The sequence below is a fragment of the Magnolia sinica genome, chromosome 6 (assembly GCF_029962835.1).
Source record: "Magnolia sinica isolate HGM2019 chromosome 6, MsV1, whole genome shotgun sequence".
NCBI lineage: Eukaryota > Viridiplantae > Streptophyta > Magnoliopsida > Magnoliales > Magnoliaceae > Magnolia > Magnolia sinica.
In genome coordinates, this window is record NC_080578.1 from 66,506,294 (window position 1) to 66,527,011 (window position 20,718).

Consider the following 20,718-nt stretch of genomic DNA (forward strand, 5'->3'; position numbering starts at 1 on the left):
GCAGTTGCTAAGGTACAAGTTTCGGTTCAAGCTAACTTCGGTATACAGGACCTGGCTCAGGATTATGCACAAATGTCGGATATGGGTCGAGGGTTGCCAGAATTCAACCGAGAGGATCGCGGAAGCCTACGGAACGGTACGAACTATGATACGGGTCTTACAACTCTCCCCTCCAAATAAAAATTTCATCCTCGAAATTTACACAATCATTACAAGTAAACATAACTCATAAGGATGAGGAAACATAGCATCATCATATAAAATCAGAGACATCATACAAGATATAACATGCAATCAATCGTCAAAGAGATGGGGATAGTGCTCTCAAATCTCGACCTCGCGCTCCCAAGACGCCTCATCAATAGAATGGTGACCCTACTAAACCTTCACTAAGGGAATGACCTTAGTTCGGAGGACCTGCTCCTTCCAATCAAGGATACAAACTGGTTGCTCAATATAAGAAGCATCCTCACGAACCTCCAACGGCTGCCAATCGATAACAGGAACTATGTCTGACCCACACTTCCTCAACATAGAGACGTGAAAAATGTTGTAGACGCCAGACAACTGAGATAGTAAGGCAAACCGATAGGCCACGGCGCCAATGAGCTCGGTAATCTTAAAAGGTCCTATGAATCTCAGGGCAAGCTTGCCCTTCGCTCCAAATCAAACTACGCCCTTCATGGGTAAGACCTTGAGATACATGTGGTCCTCTACATCAAACTCTAAGGGATGATGCCGACGATCAACAAAACTCTTCTTCCAGCTCTGAGCTGTGCGCATCCTCTGCCTGATGATATCGATAACCTCTGATGTCTGTCGCATAAGCTCGGGACCTAGGAGACATCGCTCTCCAACCTCGGTCCAACAACTCGGAGATCTGCACGGTTTTCCATACAAGGCCTTAAAAGGAGCCATGCCAATGGTCGCCTGATAACTGTTGTTGTATGTGAACTCAAATAATTGCAGATGCCTATCCCAGCTACCCCCGAAATCAATCACGCAGGCCCGAAGCATGTCCTCAAGGATCTGATTGACCATCTCGGTCTGGCCATCGGTCTGGGGATGATACGCGGTGCTGAGCTGTAAATCAATGCCCATCGCTCTCTGAAAGATCCTCCAGAACTGAGATGTGAACCTCGGGTCTCAGTCAGAAATGATCGAGACTGGAACACCATGCAGTCTCACAATCTCCTCAATGAATAACCTTATAAGCCGGTCCAAAGGCCAAGTCGCACGGATCACAAGAAAATATGTCGACTTCGTCAGACGATCAATGATAACCCAGATGGCATCATGACCGCACTGAGTCCTTGGTAAGCCCATGATAAAATATGTTGACACGTGCTCCCACTTCCACACCGGGACGATCAATGGCTGCAATAGACCAGGGGGTCTCTGATGATCGGCCTTGATACACTGGCATGTGTCACACTCAGCCACAAAACTAGCGATTTGGCGCTTCATCCCCACTCAAAAATATTGTCTCTGCATATCACAATGCACTTGGTTGAGCCAGGGTGGATAGAAAACTGTGATCGATGTGCCTCAGTCATAATATTTCTGCGCAACTTAGGAATATTCGGGATACATAATCGGCCTCTAAAGCGAAGTTCACCATCAGAACCAATCTGCCAATCTGTCTGACTCTCAAATGCTACCTCTACTCGATAATCCTATAATGACTCATCTGTCTGCTGAGCCTTGATCACCTTTGTGACAAGAGAGGGTTGAATCGATAGGCTCGATAGCTGAACGATAGAAGACTACAAACCAAAATCGAAGTCGTACTCTGCTATATCCTCGAGCATCCTCTACTCCTGAATCATCATATGTACCACCAGGCCTTATGGCTGACAGCTGAGGGCATCTGCCACCACATTCGCCTTGCCTGGGTGGTACCGGAGGTCAAAATCATAGTCTTTTAGAAGCTCCATCCAGCGTCTCTGTCTCATGTTCAGCTCGGACTGAGAGAATAGATACTTCAACCTCTTGTGGTCAGAGAAGAGCTCGAACTTGACCCCATAATGATAGTGTTTTCACACCTTCAGTGCGAAGACGACTGCTGTGAGCTTTAAATCATGCGTGAGGTAGTTTAGCTCATGGACCTTGAGCTGACGAGATGCATAAGCCACTGGTCTCCCATACTGTATCAGGACAGCACCCAAACTAATATGCAAAGCATCGGTAAATACAATAAATTCATCACTCTTAGAGGGGAGAGTGAGGACAGGAGCGGACGTGAGGCGGTCCTTCAACTCCACAAATGCCTGCTCACATGCATCAGACTAAATAAAATCCTCAGGAGTGGGTACTTGTTCTTAATTGTGACCTGGTTAAGCTCGCGGTAGTCCATATGGAGCCTCAACGAGCCATCCTTCTTCCTGACGAAGAGTATCGGCTCTCCCCATGGAGAGCTGTTAGGATGGATAAACCCCAACTCATGCAATTCATCCAACTATCGTTGCAGCTCACGCAACTCCATCGGTGCCATACCCACGGGGCCTTCGAGATAGGCGTGGTATTAGGCACGAGATCAATCTAAAACTCAATATGATGGCGCTACGGCAATCCCAGAATCTCCTGGAATATGTCGAAAAAATCACAGACCACCGGCAATTGATCGATACACAAGGCAACAGGCTCATCGACTGCGTAGGACATCAAACAAGACAATGGCTCTACTCTAGGCTCGACAACGAACTGAAACTGCGGTAAGCCTGGTATGTAGAACATGACTGTCCTCGCGGAGCAGTCCAAGATGGCGTGGTACTCGCAAGCTAATCCATGCCTAAGATAACGTCGAAATTTATCATCGGCACCACAAATAAGTCAGTGGGCAAAAAGATATCACCGACCAAAATAGGGCAAGACAAATAGAAACAGCCCAATACTGTGGTCTTCTCTAAGGGCGTCGATACGGTCAATCCCTCACTCGCAGACTCTGTTAGTAATCCAGTCGATCGAAAAAAATCCTCAGACATGAATGAGTGCGAAGTACCGAAATTAAATAATACTCGGGTGATGCATGAAGAGACTGGAAGTATACCCTTAACGACTCCTCCAGATGACCGCGGGTCCTACTGAGCCACATAGAATCTAGCTTGGGCTAGCTGGGAAGGTGCCTGTCCCCTCAGAGGATGTTGCTGCTGCTGATGTCGCTGAGGCGCTCAAAACTGCTACCTCTACTGCTAAGGTCTTAGAGGCTGGTGATGATGCTGCTACTGAGGGGGCCTCGGTGGTGGAATTTACTATCGCAGCTGCTGTGGAGGCTACTGTCGCTGCTGCTATGGAGGCTGTTGTGGAGGCTGCTATGGTGCTCTCCGCTACTGCTGCTGAGGTCAGGGACACTCTCACCTACAATGTCCTACCCACCGCATCCATAGTAGGTATCAGAAAGCTGTCTCTGAGGTGGTGTCTCTGGGGGTGCCGACGGTGCTACTGGTGCTCCGACGGATGGGTGGCTCCTGTATCTCTATGGTCGTCGATGCTGCTGGGAGCTACTAGAGGGGGCCTACCTCTTCCAACCTCTCCTCTGATCTCAATCACTTTGTGTGCTGGCCAATTTGTCTCATAAATCTGAGCCCTCCACACTACTGCCTGAAAATTCAGGAACTCATGCCCAATCACACGGCCTTGAAGACTATAACGTAAGTCGTTCTCAAAACGGCGGGCCTTCCATCCCTCATCATCAACTAAATATGGCACGAACCTCGATAGTGCCACAAAATGGGCCGCGTACTACACTACGGTCATGTCCCCCTACACCAGAGTCTAGAACTCCAGTGCTCTTTGATGTCGAATGTGATCACGGAAGTACTGCTCCTCGAATCAGTCGATAAAGTCCTCCCATGTCCAGACATAATCAGGTCCTGCGACGTAGGTAACGGAGGTCCACCAGTGCTCTACCTCACCCTAGAGAAGGAATATAGCTAACCGGCTCACTACTGGGTCGTACATGCCATAGTATTGAAGATCTTCTCCACATCAGAGTGTCATCTCTCAGCTGCAGTTGGATCTGGCTCGCCCTGGAAACGCGGAGGATCAAGCTATCTGAACTCACGAAGAAGGGTACTCGCGCGCTCCTGCTTGCCTTAGGCTGGAGAAACAATTGGGTGCCTGGCCTATCCCTGAAGCACAACCATCATAGCCTATAACATCTGCTATAACTGAGAGACACTCACAGGTACGGTCGGATCCGCACTGGCCTCAGGTGGAGAGACGACATTCTCAGGCTATGGAGCAGGGATCTATAGGGGTGGAACGAGAGGCGCAGGTGGTAAAGCGGGAGCATCGGGTGGTGGAGCAGGAGTTGATCGGGTCACTCTCTTGCACGGCATGTCCTATATAAAAGAATAAAGGTGGCTATCAATCCTTAAAAACTCCCAAAGGCACGTTAGGAGACTCAATCGGAAGGTTACGCACTCGAAACCTAATCGTCCTAAACTCATAGTAAACATATGATGTTGTTCTCTGTTACTCCCAAGTTATGCTCTGATACCAACTTCTGTCATGCCCCAAACTCAGAAACCAGGTTCACAAAATTCCTGATCGCCAAATTCGGCACCGATAACCTCCGTATTACCTCATTCTCGGCTCCCAGCATCTATACACCAAGTTCTAATCTTGGGATCCTACAAGGAGGAATTCAAATATGATTTTGATTATGTACAAGCATAACCATAAGCATAACCCATGAACAGTAACCACAAGAACACCATCATAAAATCCACTATGATAAAAAACTTTGAGTACAAGGCATATGAAAGGGGAAAAACAATATAATGAAAGTAACAAAAACTCCAGAAGCATGGCTACATGCTCCAACCACGACGAGACTATGGCTGCGTCCTGGCGTTACCTGCATGCATCAATCATGCATAAGCTTATAGAAAGCTTAGAAGGTGGTGTAAGTGTGTGCGCAATGAGCGTGCTCAGAATGCAAGGTTAGAGTAATGTGGAATCATGCTGATGAGTACATGAATGCAAACAACCGTACTAAGGCTATATGGTGTAAGATATGAATGCTATCAGCCATATCAAGACCATGCGATGCAAGATGTAACTCAAGCATGCCAATCCTCATCCAGATCCTCTGAGCTCATCAAATATCAGTATAGTTCTCATTCTGGATAATCACTGGGGTCTAGTACACTCTACGCCAGCTTGCCGCCCCTATCCGAATGCACGAATGGGAGAGTGGAAGAGACCTCACTATCCGCCTCTCAATATCGGGCCCGGCTCGTCGATAGCGGACTGATTCCTCAAGCTAGTCAAACTCAACCTAGAAATTGCCCCCTCACTCAGGTGGGTAAGGTCACACCCCTTTCTAACCAACCACGACACAGTGGGAGACACGACCTACTAGTATACGGCCCTCACGCGCTCATGTATCCACTCGGTCTCGACGTTGGAGTCATCCTCTAGTACCATCGGGTTTAGGAATTTTCACCCAAGGATTCTATGGCGGCCGGATGCTAGAAACAGTATTTTCGATATTTAATCTGGCTACCCACAATGTGTTTGTAGAGGCTATGGCCCTGATGTCGCTAGGGCATACAATAATCATAATGACACACATGAAAGTGCATGAATCACTCTACCAAACATGCAACAAATCCTGTGCATACCGTGCACTCATGAAGGCAACTCCGCATATCAGCGAGCCCATAAACAATTTACCCGAGGGCATATGTTATGATCAGTCACTCCTCATATCAAGCATACATATGATGCGTATGATCATGAATCATGGATGTATACTAAGCATGTTATATAGTGATGGGTTCTGTGTAAAGCAAAAATGGGCCTAGACGGCCTACACACTACAAGTATGGGCCTTAGGGAGAGTGACAATGCCGACATTTAAGTAGCATCATCCATACAATGTGGATGTCAAACCATCATTGCTCCCAAGGCAAGGCCCATTGCAAACGTCATTAAATACATCATAGATGAATCACACATTGCAATGGACCTAAATACATCCCATTGGGCCTTAAGCACATCAAATGGGCCGTATCACATAGGCCTCATGTTCATCAAGTGGGCCGTATCAGTGAGCTGCACCAATGGGCCTTATGTACATTGCAATGGGCCATTCACAATGGGCCTTATACAATTCAAGGTGGGCCTCAACAATGGGCCTCATGTATATCAAATGGGCCACACCCAAATATAAGTGGTGATAAGGATTTTCACCATTAAAATTTCTAAGGGTTTAATGGTGGACGTCCAAATCCACTATTTTCTATAATGTGGTCCAGCTGATCCTAGATCTATCTTATTTTTAGTCTCAAGCCTTAAAATGATCTTTTAAAAATGGTTAGACGGCTTAGATGCAACCCATGCATCATGGTGGATTCCATATGAGAAGGATGGACGACATAGATGAGGTACATACCTCATGGTGGGGGCCCACACTATGGAAGGTGTGGATCACAGTACGTACATCAGTGGGTCCCATTTGGGGCCCACCATAATGTTTATTTTCCATCCAACTTGCTGATGAGGTCACACGGACTAGGGGTCCATCATAATGTTTATTTGCACCCCAACCTATTGGTGAGGTCACACGGATCAGGGGCCCAGCGTGTTGTTCGTTTTCCACCAAGCCCGTTGATGAGGTCACACGGACATGAATGAAGAGTAAAAACAAATATCATATCTGATCCAAAACTTTTGTAACCCAAAAGGGGTCTCAATAGCAGACATTCAATCCAACTATTTTCTACCACGTGGGCCACCCGAGATCCAAATACGGCTGATTTTAGGGGTAGCCCATAGTTAGAAGGAGGCCCATCAAAATACATGGTGGTAATGTTCACACACATCACGGTGGGGCCCACGGCTAGGACCGTGGGTCCCTGCCTGCCCAGCGTAGGACGTTATTGTATCCTTGGGTGGTGTCAGCGGCAGCAGCAGAAGCTGCTGCCTAATATTTTTTAAAAAAACTGAAACCTGTGGTTTTTCCCATGTGGGGCCCGCATTAGACGAATTTGCTCCAACCATTAGATTGTATGGCTTAAGACCGACCAAATGAGTCCAATATGTGGCCTGTTTTTGGTGAGTAAAAAGATCCAGGTGGTTTTTAACGGTAAACAGCATTGTTTCCTATGGTATGGCCGGCCAAAAAAATGGGATCAGCTTCATTTTTCAGCTTAACGCCTAAAATGAGCTGGGGAACAGAATGGATGGCTTGGATTATATACATACATCAAGGTGGGGCCTACATGCATGGCCCACACTAAGCCCAGTACACCCCAACGTCAGTTTACACTTCACTGTTAGCCACGTCCCTAGCCAGTTCACACTTCTCTGTTGAGCCACGTCCAGCGTCTCTGGATGCTGGACGGTGTGTAATAACACAAGCATCATGGTGGGTCCCACATGGACGTGGCCCACCATGGATGTATATGTATATATTATACATATATATATATAATATAAATATATTACATATATTTAGGTCAAGTGGGTGGGATTTCCCTGATATGTGGTGGGCCACTCCGTCTAATGGATGGAGTAGATTTAACACAATTCGGTGGGGCCTACAACATTCTAGGGAGAATATATATATATATATATACGGCGAGATAGAGGGTCCCCGCCACTATGGGCCCCTCTATACATTGCATACATCATTTGGGTCCCACATCAAGTCGCCCTAAGATTGAAATCAATGGTGGATCACCCACCTATCGGCCTCCTCCTTGGTCCCTTAGCCTCCTTAGCTCCTTGCCTTCTCTTTTGATGGTGGTTGATGGGGTTTTGATGGTGGGGATGAGAGATGAGAGGGTGGGGAAAGTGGGCCACACTTGTTGTTGTTGTTTGGGAGAGGAGAGTTTGGATGTGGGATGCTTGGGAGATTTGAGAAATGAGAAAGAAAAAAGGGGTGATGGGATGATATGGATGGGATAATGTATGGAAGGGGATAGTAGGTATGGGTGAGTTTGATTTTTTATGAAAAGGGGATAGGTTTGTTTGAAAAATTGTAAAAGAGGGATGGCGGGGGGAGAGAGAGTTGACTTAAGGGAAAAGGAGGGATGGGTTGTTGTACTTAGGGTATGGTGTATACTTGACTTGGGTGATTGATTGATTGATGGGACACATTGTAGAGATTCCCTCAAATTTACATCGTGTGGTGTTTTTCTCAAAATGAACGCGAACCTACAACTTCTAGCTTGGGAATCGAATCTGTACGCGAGTTATGGAGTTGGAACCGCAGCGATAGTGTGGTCGCTAAGGTACAAGTTTCGGTTTGATTTGACTTCGGTATACAGGACCCGGCTCAAGATCGTGCGCAAATGTTAGATACGGGTCGAGGGTTGCTGGAATTCAACTGGGAGGATCGTGGAAGCTTACAGAATGGTACAAACTATGATCCGAGTCTTACAATTTTCTTATAAGCTTGTTGAACAGTTTGTGTCCATATTTGATGACATCAACCATGCCTCGATATGATTGATATTTGAATATCGATTTTATCGAGTAACCCTCGATCCGAGAAAAAATAACTTAAAAAACTTACTGGATAGAAATGTGTCCCAATCCGATATCATCAAAGGGCTTCCGATATCATCAAGAGTTGAATTTTGAGGATATTGAGGAGCTCTTTGATATATCGAGGATTACATGATTTGCCTTAGAAGAACCTTGGACACAACAGACCTAATGTCGATTTTATCGAGCCTACTTCGATGGACTAGAGATTTAAATTTCGATGATATTGAACCGTCTATCGATACATCAATAATTCAGTCCAGAGATCTTTGTGGTTGCTGGACATCTTATGTCCTCATTTCGATAATATCGAGTGATCTTCGAGGACATCGACAACAGGGTTCGATTTCACCGAACCATTTGTCGATAAATCGACAAAGGTAGAAAACTTAAAGATTTTCCTTTTATTTGAAAAAAGTTTTCTAGCTAAAAACCTTAGGGTGTTTTATTCAATTTTAGTGGTTTTAATTACCTGGTGTTTTGGGACATGAGATGTGAGGCTTAGATTTACCCGTTGCGAGTTCGGGCACACATCCAGCTGAGGCAGACGCTTGATCAATCTTCCTATGGGGCCTCTCTGTCTAGCTGAGTTAATGATCATGTTAATTGACAAACTAGGGCACTTTCACATATCATATGATTTTGGGGTAGGAGAAGCTACTTTAACCAATCAAACCCACCACACTGGGTTTCTCATGACAAATTTGTGACATTCCTTTAGATTAATGGTTGAAAGTCCTTTTTATTTATGTTTTTTTATATTATAAATAATAAGTTTTAATTTAATCATAACTTTTGATCCTTTGAGTTTTAGGAGTCAAGCCCAACATGAAAAGGGTAGGCTTGGTCATGAGCTGAGTCAGCTTGAGAAGCTCGATTAACTCGACTCAAAAAAACTCTCCTCGACTCAGTGGGACGAGTTGAGTCGAGTCACACTAGGGAGCTCGAGTCAGAAAATGAGTCGAGTTCGAGCACCAAGTCACTCGACTCGACTCGACTCAGGCTCGACTCGACTCAATATCATATAAATTGCAATGGTTTGAAAAATCCCTAATCCAACAGTTAACAAGAGTAGCCAATCGGATGATTGCCCTTCTCCATTTTCCCCTTTCCTCTTCTTCTCATTCTCCTTCCCAAATCTAAGGATCAGATCCCATTTTTCAGTTTTTCCTTTTCCTTTTCTTCTCATTCTCCATTTCTCCTTCCGAAATTAGATCCGAGTATCCAATAATTCCTACCATTCGCTGAGCTTGGAAGCTAGAACTGAAGAGATTGATAGTTGGTACTTCTCTCTCTCTCTCTCTCTCTCTCTCTCTCTCTCTCTCCCCTTTTCTGTAAGTGCTATAGTGTATAAAGCACACCTTGTTTGCCAAATTTTGGTTAGACAAAACAGTTTATGAAGTGGACTTCGAATGTGGATCAAGATGGAAAGTTCAAGCTCTACTATAGTTCAAGTTAAGTCAAGATCAAGGTGGAAAGTTCAAGATAGAAAGTTCAAGTTAAGTTCAAGTTCTACTACGGTTCTAGTAGAAGATCAAGTTTCATCTACAAACTCATGCTCTATTTGAAGCATCAAGTAGAAGAACAAGTTACATGAAGTTCAAGCATCCAATCTGCTTCAAAGTTCAGTCATTTCACTATAATAAACCATAGAAAGACCTTAGGATTAGTTAAAAATTTCTTAGATTAGTCGAAGACCTTGCTCGACCAGTTGAATAGGACCCTCGACCAGTCGAGCAGGGCCTTCGACCAGTCAAAAATATGTTTTATCTTATTGCGCTCAAATTAAAAAATTTGTTGGAATGGATTTCGGTTCTTAGACGAGTCAATGACTATCTTAGACAAGTCGAAACAACAATTTTTTTGCCTATAAATTGAGGCCTTCTCTCAATCCGAAAAGACAATTCAAGTACATCAAATACTTCATTAAGAGAAAGAGAGAGAGAGAAATCCCTGTTATGCTCAAGCTATTGCATGGTATTTATTAAATATTTTTAGTAGCTTTTTGTTTAATTCCTTGATTTCTTATAGTGTCAATTTCAATTTATAAAGAGAGTAAATACTCTTCTTTTGAGATCTTAAAGGAATTCAAACAAGTAGCCATTGGTTTGAATCTATTTAAAATCTTGAACCCTTGTATATATGACTGAACATTGAATGATCTTATTTAAGAGAAGTGGTTCTACGACTACATCGATAGATACGTCTTCAAAGGTGTAGATAAGTATATTATTCGTTTGTATTTTGGTTTCTTTGAAATAGCCATAAAATCTCATTTGTTGGTTTTCCTAAGATAGCTAGAAATTCTCAGTGAGGGGTTTTTAGTTTGTGATAGCCATTTAAAATCACAATTGTATTAGGTTTTAAGGTGACCATGTGAAAACCTTATTTATAGTGAAAGCTAATATCACATGGATAGTGATTATTGGGAGTGGAGTAGGTATGGCTATTTGAGAATAGTTGTTGACACACTAAACCACTATAATTCTTAGTGTTGTGGTGAATGCCTTTTTTGTTTATGTTTATGTGGTGAATGGTTGTAATCTCTTTAAGTTAAAGTGGTGAATACTTGTAATGGTTTTTTAACTTTTATTTACTCTTGCTTGGTTTGGAATTTTAATTCTTATAAGTTTTGTGAAATAAGGTTGTCCTGCCTAAACTTGTTTGGGTGAAGGTTGTCCTACAAACTAGTTTGAATCAACATTTCAATACTAGTGCAATTCAGACCTTTGATTTCTTTACTATTTCCATGCTTTAATTTTTTATTTAGCATAGTCTTATTCAACCCCCCCTCCCTCTAGACAGATTAAGCTCTCATTTTCAAGTGGTATCAGAGCTAAGTTGCTCATTACAGAATTCAAGCCTATGGATTGCCTCCAGTCTTTGGTCATTACAGAATTCAAGTCCAAGGAATGAGACTTGAGACTAGATATGGGCCCAAATTTTTCACTAATTTATTAGGCTTTTGAGGATGAAAGGAAGAGCAATAGAAGTCCTAGAGGGGAGGTGAATAGGACTATGACAAATATTTCGATACAATGCGAAATAATAAATCAAATAAAATACAATTGGGCAAAGTATTGAATTCTTTATATCAAATAGTTCGTAGGACAAACTTTCACCTAAAAGATTTAGGTAGGACAACCTTATTTCACAACATCTTTGAAATCAAAATATTAAACTATCGCAAGAATAAATAAACCACAATGAATATACAAATAATAATAACCAATCACCACAATGCATAAGAGAATTATAGTGGTTTGGTGCCTCAATGCAACCTACTACACTGGTAATTTTAGATTTTATTATTTCAAGGTTTTACAGAGTCACCTTAACAACATGATATAGTATTTTGATTTTCACAAACTATCACAATCAAACTCACTTTGTGATTTTCATGGGGTCACCACAAATAAACCCGCTGAGATTTTCGGGCTATCTCAGAAAAACCCAAACTAAAATAAATGAATAGATAGTACTTATCTTTGATTGGTGAGTCGAAGTCGTAGCTGTAGCTTGAATGGAACGATCTTCTTCTTTAAGATATAGATGAAGTCTTTGTATAAGTTCAACCTAAAAAGAAATGAAGGGATCTAATGTATTTTTAATAAAATGAATGATGCCCTATTGTTGCAAATTCGATTCTCTATTTTCTCAAAGTGGAGTATAGATTACTCTATTAAAACAATTTAATCTAACTTGAGAAGGAGAATAGAATTAGCTAAAATAAAAATAAGAATTACAACTCAAATAGCTTATGGAGGCTTGAACTTTCTCTCTTTGCAATAGAATATGAATCTATGAATTTTCTTGGTTTAAAGAGTAAGAAAGAGCCTCTATTTATAGCCAAGGATTTGTGTAGTTCGGTTGGCTCGAGGGTCAGTTTGGCTACCTGAATTCCAAAGATCATGTTCCAATGGAACTCGGATTTTGCGGGATAATATCTTTCAAAAATTCGGCTAGCCTAAGCCCAAGTTCAGCTGGCCGAGCAATGTTTCGACTGGTCCAATTTGTAAAAATCTATTTTTGTTTAATTATTGGAAACCTGACCGAACCCACCTTGGGTTGGCCGAACCTACCGCAAAAAGATATTTTCAGATCTGTCTTTTTGACTGAATATTGTAGGGTTGGCTAAAGCCAGTTAAGTTAGCCGAACCAGTCGTCGAGCTGACCTAACTTGAGTGTATTTAACATGAAATATAATTATAGTTATGGATGTGTGAAATACACTAAACTTATGGTCAATCTAGGTTTATATCACCTGAAGGTTGACTCATACGAAGTGTTTCTGAACTTCAAACCATGATTGATCTTGCCTTGAGATGTTGAAACTTCTTTCTAGATGCTTGATCGAGTTGATAACTTATCTTCAGTCGATCTTGCGATTCTAACAGGACTACGAAATTTGACAAACTACAATGTGCTTTAAGTATAAGCACTTACAGGGGCCATGTCTATTAGAAGTTTCTAGCCAGCTGACCCATCAACAGTACCCATCGACCCATTTAGGTCTTTAAATCAATGTGGATTTGGATTTAGTTGTGTTTGGCTAATCTAATTCCACTAGACGTGAAATGCACTAAACTCTAAAACATATTCACAACCTTTGGTGAGTTTTTACCTAGGTTGTTACACTTGCAGTGGGGCTCACCTTGAAGATGTATTGTATATTCATGTTGTCCATTCATTTTTTATGCTCATTTTAAGCAGATATAAGGAAGCAGGTGATTAAACTCCATCTAACCCCTTGATGAAGTGACAATGTAAAGATTAACTTGATCCAAAACTCTTTTAAGCTTATAAAAAGTTTTAAATGGCTATTCACCACTTTTTTTCAGTGATGTTTGGATATCGATCTTCTTAATTTTTGGGATAACGTCCTAAATTGGGGGTGAATACCAATGGGCGGAGTGGATGTATAACTCATTCATTAAGGGTATAACATCTATGTTAAGAAAATAGTGAAGAGAGCCTAAATTTTTGTAGCAAATTTAGATCCTAATTTGATGAGTAAGCAAGATAAAAGAGAATATTATTGATAATGATAATATCATTCACATAAAGCAATAAAAGATTAGTTCCTAGGAACAATGAAAGATGAATAAATAAAGATATACTTTTCTACAAAGAAATCCAACATGTAGAAAGAAAAACCCATTAAATTTGAACAAGTGTGAGTTTTGAACATCATCAAGGTGGGCCCCATAGCATGTGAGAAAGATATCTTTTATCCTGCATGTGTGAATTTTAAACAAGTGATCGCAATTAACCCATAAGAACTACAACCCATCAGATTCTCTCTCTCTCTCTCTCTCTCTCTCTCTCTCTGTGGTTGATTTTTTGTTATTTTTCTTGCTACAGATCAAATCTATTTCCTCTTTCTGGAAGTGGTCAAACTTTTAACTAGTGTATTCAAAGCAATCCAAAAACCTAAAGATAAGATCCAAACCATCAGGTAGGCTATTATATTCCTCAATTCATAGGAAGTTAATCTATATTTCAAAATTTTAATACTGAAGTTCCATTAGATATTTCCTTGTCATATATATTTCGATATTTGTTCTTTAAATGTTTATGCTAATGATTCTTTGTTAATTGATGTTGTTAATTAGTATTTAGGCCACCTAGTGGTTTAACAACGTATTCCCCCATTTATGAATTTATATTGAACAAGTACAATTGTTAGACTAAAAATGCTTGTTCTTTATGAATTCCTAAATTGTCCCATTTTGGACAGTTCAGTACCATACCATATAACGACCCCAGTTCTGATAGATAGTGATATGTGTTTGTGCACACAAACAACCTTTATAAGAAAATAATGAATGCTTAGAATCATCATAAATTATGTTGTCATTGTCCCTAATCATATTAGAAGCACCGAATTTTGACGAAATTCCCTTTAAGGGGGGGTAGATTTTAACACCCCGTACTTTTCAGTACTCGGGTGTTACTATGTAACCTAATTTGGTATAAATACAAACCTAACTTATTTGAACATTTAGCTTCACTCTAGTCTAAATCTAATCGTGGAAAGTAATTCCCGTCCATAGATCTAGTCATCCACCTGTTGAATTTCAAGATGGACCATGAATCATTAGTAAAACTTAATGTTAGATTTTAATTTCCTATGATAAATAAATCTAACCATCCATAATCAAATTTGAGACCTGGATCATTGGATTCATTGTCCATCAGACTCACAACCCTCAATCTAACAAACTCACCCCTTAGTTAGCCCCATTGAACCATCCTAACACCGAATTTGCTATCGAATTTCATCTAAACAGGTCATAGGGCCCTTAAGACAGTTGATCTTCAGCTTCAACGTTAATATGACCCTCAAATCAAAGGAGATAAGTGACTTAAAGCAATAAATAAATAAAGTAGTATGGCCCATCATGATCATTCACTTGAATAAGCCGAATCATTTGTCTAGCTCTAGATGATAACCCAACCATTGGATTGTCAGAAATTGTTATTAAACACACTAGGATTATGAGTTGTGTCCCACCTTGAGCTTTGAACATGTCTAACCTTTGGTCAGAGACGTTGAATGGGGCCTCAAAAAGTGAATGAATGGTCTGGATCTGCAAAATACATCACAGTGGATCCCACATAAGATTTGTGGGTGCACTAGAGATGGTGCACCAATAGTACACCAAACTAGAGAATCGGTCAAATGAACTTTGACCCGACAAAATTAGAAAAAGGAGAATTTCTTTCCTTCATTTTTTTGCCAATGACGGACAGTGTCCATTTGATTGAATTGTGGCTGACCATCATGGACCATTTCAAAGATCTGAACCGTCTATCATGTAGCATAGGAAAATTCAATCAAACCCCAATACTTATGCATTTTTGTTACCTGCGAATGAGTGGGCAGGGTCGAATGCAAACGGCTGAAATATGACTGGACAACGTACATTTGATCTAGACTTAGCCCACCATTTCAGGTCATAGAAGAGATCCAAACCATTCATCTTATAGAGGGCTCGAGCCAACCCCAGAAATTTCACATGTTTACGTGTGTGTACATGCACACGAACAGTGTCGTAACCAAAATATGCTTGCGACTCGGTTCCTAAAATGGAATTCACTCCACTTCTAGCTGCTAACCTGGTAATCCACGTGCGGGATTCCCTCTCAATCTTAGCCCTCTGTGTAGAAATATCCCATTCCTCCATTCTCTCTATTTGTTTAGGGTTTTACCATCTCACAAGAGACGCCACATCCGAACAGCTTATTAACCACGGAGACATTAGTGATGTCCCTCCATTTGGTGGGTCCCATAAGGTTCCGTGGTTCAATCCAAACCCTCCAGGCAACTTAGAGTAAAGCATCATCCCTCCATCAATATTTCACCATTATCATGGCCGTCATCTTCTCCATTGGCTGGGAGAACCCATCACCTTCAAGTGGACCCATTTTCTGATCAGGGTTGTCTATCTGGAGGAGCATGATGTCAAAAGTCCAGATGTGGCATTAGATTAATGCCATGCAAGCTAGATTCGGCTAAAACATCATAAAAACTTAACGGATTAAATGACTAAAATCGCAACTAATCCAACAATTAGTTGGGTGCGAACCCTTTAGAAGAGGATTAGTAGTGCCTATAAAAGGGATATATTTAGGGCACCACTTTCCAAAAATGAAAAGCCTTAAAGAGTGAAAAGATGCGCCGCTCCTTTCTGCTTTAGCCGACACAAACCAAGTCATGAGTCAGCTAATCCATTCAGCACTGAGTCTAGGTCTGATTCGAGTCGGAACTTCTCCCTGGTCTAGAGAAGAGAAAACAGAAGGCAAAGAAAGAAAGGAGAAAGGAGAAGAAGAAGCAAAGAAGAAGAAGACTCGAAAGAGAAAGAGACTACACTGGCTCATTGCACCAGCTCAATTCAAGTTAAGTCACTAACTCGCTCAGGCTGGGTCGAGTCAAGTCCAGTTGTTGGACATTCGTAGCAGAGAAACAGAAGGATAAGGAAAGAAAGAAAAGGAGAAAAGAAAGAGAAGAAAGAGAGAATGGGTGCATGTCGTTGCCACAGCAACTCAACTAACCGAGTCTCGTGTCGGGCCGAGCTACTGAATCAGCTGTAATTGCTTCTCCAAGACATGGTCCATGTCTGACTGAGTCAGAGCCTGCAAATGCCCGAAGAAAAGAAGAAGAATAGGGAAAGAAGAAATAGTAGGAAGGAGAGGGAGAAGAAAGGAGAGGAAGACGCTGCTCCTCACTAGGTAGCTATTGAGTCGACTCACTGACTCAAGACGAGCCGCTGACTCGTTGGGACTCGGTTAGGGCAAGGGCATCCTCGACTTAGTCCAACCAGAAAAAGAAAAAGAAGGAAAATAGAGGAAGAAGGAAAGAAAGAAAAGAATGAAGAAGGGAGAAAGAAAGAAGTGGAGTGACTCATTGAGTCGACTTGCAAATGACCGAATCTGCCCATTATGAGTGTCCTGTCCTGCGAATTGGAGCTAGTCGTGTTTAATATATGGGAAAGATGGTTTTTCACTCGTTGTTTGAGCCAGGTTGGATATCGCCAGTTTGCAACTAAGTTGTTGAGTTGAGTTGATGAGTTGACTCGGTTGGCAGGTAAGACAAATCCTAAAATTTAGATGTTGATTTCATTTCACTTTAAAACGAGCTAGCATTTGAGAATATATGTTTACCTTCATTAGATTTAAGACAAAACCTAGCCAATTAAGTTCTAAGTAAATCGATTCATCCAAACCTCCTATATGATCCAAAAATTAACTAATGATTCTTCACATATTAATTGTTGTAGAACTCTTAAATCCTTACGAAAGGGTTTGCCTACTTGCGGCAATGAGATTGAATTATCCTCAATTGAGTCGGGGTGAATTAACCTCTCAACTTTCTATTGTAATTTAAGTTCAAATTTAGGTTATGGTGAATCGCGACTAAATTCTAAATGGATATAGGGGTATTAACATAAAAAAATCCCCACTTCTTGATCACCTTGAGCTAGTCCAAACTTGAGTAGTTGAATTGGGTGGAGTTAACTGAAGAAGTTGAGATGAGTCAATTCCTAAAGTCTTATTTAGAATTTTAGAGTGACCTTAATTAGGCTAATTATCTTTAGAATCATGATTTTATTATGGAATGCTTGATCCCATCTCTAGATTTACACTCTTACAATTCACAATTGGGCTGGGTTACATCTCTTAAACCACGTTTAAACAAATCCCCAATCCAAGATGAGGATTACCTTTAAGCTTTTTCTACATCTCGATAGTTGGCTTGTTTATTCATCTTCATTCATTTATCTTATTTTTTTACTTAATGTGGCTTGTTGTTTTTATTGATTTTGATTCCTTATAATCGATTGATGAATTAGATATAAACTCATATATCTGAACATGCTATGGATTTCAAACATTTATATTATAGTACCTTAAACATGTAATTGTCATCGATGTTTGTTTGTGGCTCATTTTGCCACATGAGGTTACTTGATGTTGTTTTAGGAAATCCTCAAACTAGTGGCCACCTATGTAATGAATTAAATAAATTTACGTAATGGACTTACCACCTTATGGATCATTTGTGCCTATATGGCTCTTGGGGATAACATCTTTTTTATCACACCATTAGGTGGAATTTTGGCCCTTACGGCTTCTATGGAATAATTGTCCCACATGGCTTTAATGGATTATTTTATATAACTTTGCAGTGGTAAGTTGTACTTATTGGACAATGATGGGCCACTAGTTGGAGAGGTTACCCTTAAAACATTATATTTATTAGTCTCATGAGCCAAGGATGGTAGAATGAGACACTATGCCTGAGCTATCGGCCTATGTTGGGTGACAAACCCCCCATAGTGACCTTTGAGCTTTCTTAAATGGTTGTTTGAAATTGGAATAATAATGGCTAGGCAAATCATGTATCTCATGGTATGCTGACTTTAGTAGGTGGTCGATACAAGACGCGGGGTTTTATTAGGTCACTATGGGTTATACCATAGAGTATTTGACCTAGTGATCCTAAGTTTTCATTACGTGCATTCGACTATCATGAGGTTGTCCTTTTCGTATGGGCTTTTTCAGGCGCCTTGTTTTCCTTGGGCGTACATAGTGTACTCTTCCAAGAAGCTAGGCCACCTAGGGTGTCCTCTTTACATGGTCTTTTCAAGTGGCTAGTCCTCTTTAAGGTGTACCTTTGAGTACTTTTTAGGGTGGCTAGTTCTCCTTGGGTGACTTTTTACCAGTTGGATGTGCATCCCCAGGCTGTGAGCATGTGCATGCATTCATACATTTAAACAAGATTATCTTTGTAAAATTTATCTGATGAATGCGTACCTGATGAACCTTATCTGATTTCTATGATAATCATTGTGAAATATTTATTATACGCTACTCCTGATAATTATGTTTAATTATCTTGATGATGCGATAAATCTTGGGGGTTATATGTAACGCCCCGATTTTCATAACCTGACTATATGACTCGTTTTCCAAAAACCCAAGTGTTAGCCTTTAAAATTCGGTGTAAATTTGAACCGCTTGTCATTAATCAGAGTTAACAACAAATATTGGGGGAATAAATCATGCATTGTATGAAAACATTTCAAACACCATAAAAATCCAAATGTAGTGCCCACACAGGACTTATACAATCTCAAATAACAAAGCTCATTAAATAAAAATAAAAATTTATCGTCTAGTGGTGGATCTCAATATGGGCCGGAGGGACCCCATCTAGCTCCTCAGTTACCCGATCTGCTCTAGAAACCCAGTGAACAGCATTGGCTCGCTCTACACCTGCATCAACTGATATGGTTTGATAGTGTCAATGGCTATCGCAGTGAGGAGTACCCTATACGATTACACACTCATCATTCATAATCTATAATAGATCGCAAGTCATAAGAATGGATATATTAAATAGTACAATGCATAATTATGATCATATACTCAAAAATTAAGCCAATCAACGTAATCTCATCATAAGTAAAATATAAAAGTAATCGCAATGCAAGTGTATGTCCATGTAGTCAAATATCAATCATATGACTTTCTATTGCACTCGAAAATCACACTACAGTGAACTCTGCAATATTGCTTGAAAATCGATAAGCGAACTTCATCTCCGCTCGAAAATCATGGTACGAGTGAAGTCTGTAAGGTGAATAGAAAATCAACCTTTAAACTTCTACTTCACCCTAAAATCATATCGTACATGAACTCGAACTTCTTCTCCTCTTGAAAATCATGGTATGACTGAACTCTGTAAAATGAAGGGAGAGTCAGCCTATAAATATCTACTTCACCTAAAAATCATATCTATGTGAACTACGCAAGATGGCTAGAAAATTGATAAGCGAACTTCAACTCCACCTAGAAATCATGGTACGACTGAACACCGCAAGATGAAGAGACAATAAATATATAAACTCTAGACCACCCGGAAATCATATCATACGTGAACACCGCAAGATGGCTAGAAAATCGATAAGAGAACTTTAGCTCCACTCGAAAATTATGGTACAACTGAACACCGCAAAATGGCTAGGAAACTAACATATAACCCTCTATTTCATCCAAAAATCATATTATATGTGAACACTGCAAGATGCCTAGAAAATCGATAAGCAAACTTTAGGTCCACCTGGAAATCACTATATGACTGAACACTGTAAGATGAAGAGAGAATCAACATAGGAACTTCGACATCATTTAGAAATCGTATGAACTCTGCATGATGACTAAAAAATTGACAAGCGAACTTCAGCTCCACCCAGAAATCATAACGAACTCCACATAATGACCCAAAAATCCACAAGATATGTGAATATAACTAACAAGCCACAGAGGGCAAATAAGCGATCTAAGCCGCGTAAGTCAAATATGGACCGCAAGATGGTAAGACCACGACAAGTTTCATTCAATCCATTAAATAATCACAAATGACAATCACACAGTTAATTAACAGATGTAGAGCTAAAGATAGAATGTTATCATCAAATCATTTATGCTTGTTATATTTAAAGAGACATTTTCATTATCTAACGCAAGAATCAAGTGCGCAACGAATTAGCATATTCACATAATAAGGTAAATAACTTAATGAGAGAAATCATATCATCATCCATGTTTAGATTGATGAATTTCAGTGGGAAGCTCAAAGGGTGAGTCCTCACCTGATGGTTTTGTTCACATTGCTAGACGGTGTGTGCTTCTTAGAATTGAATCCTA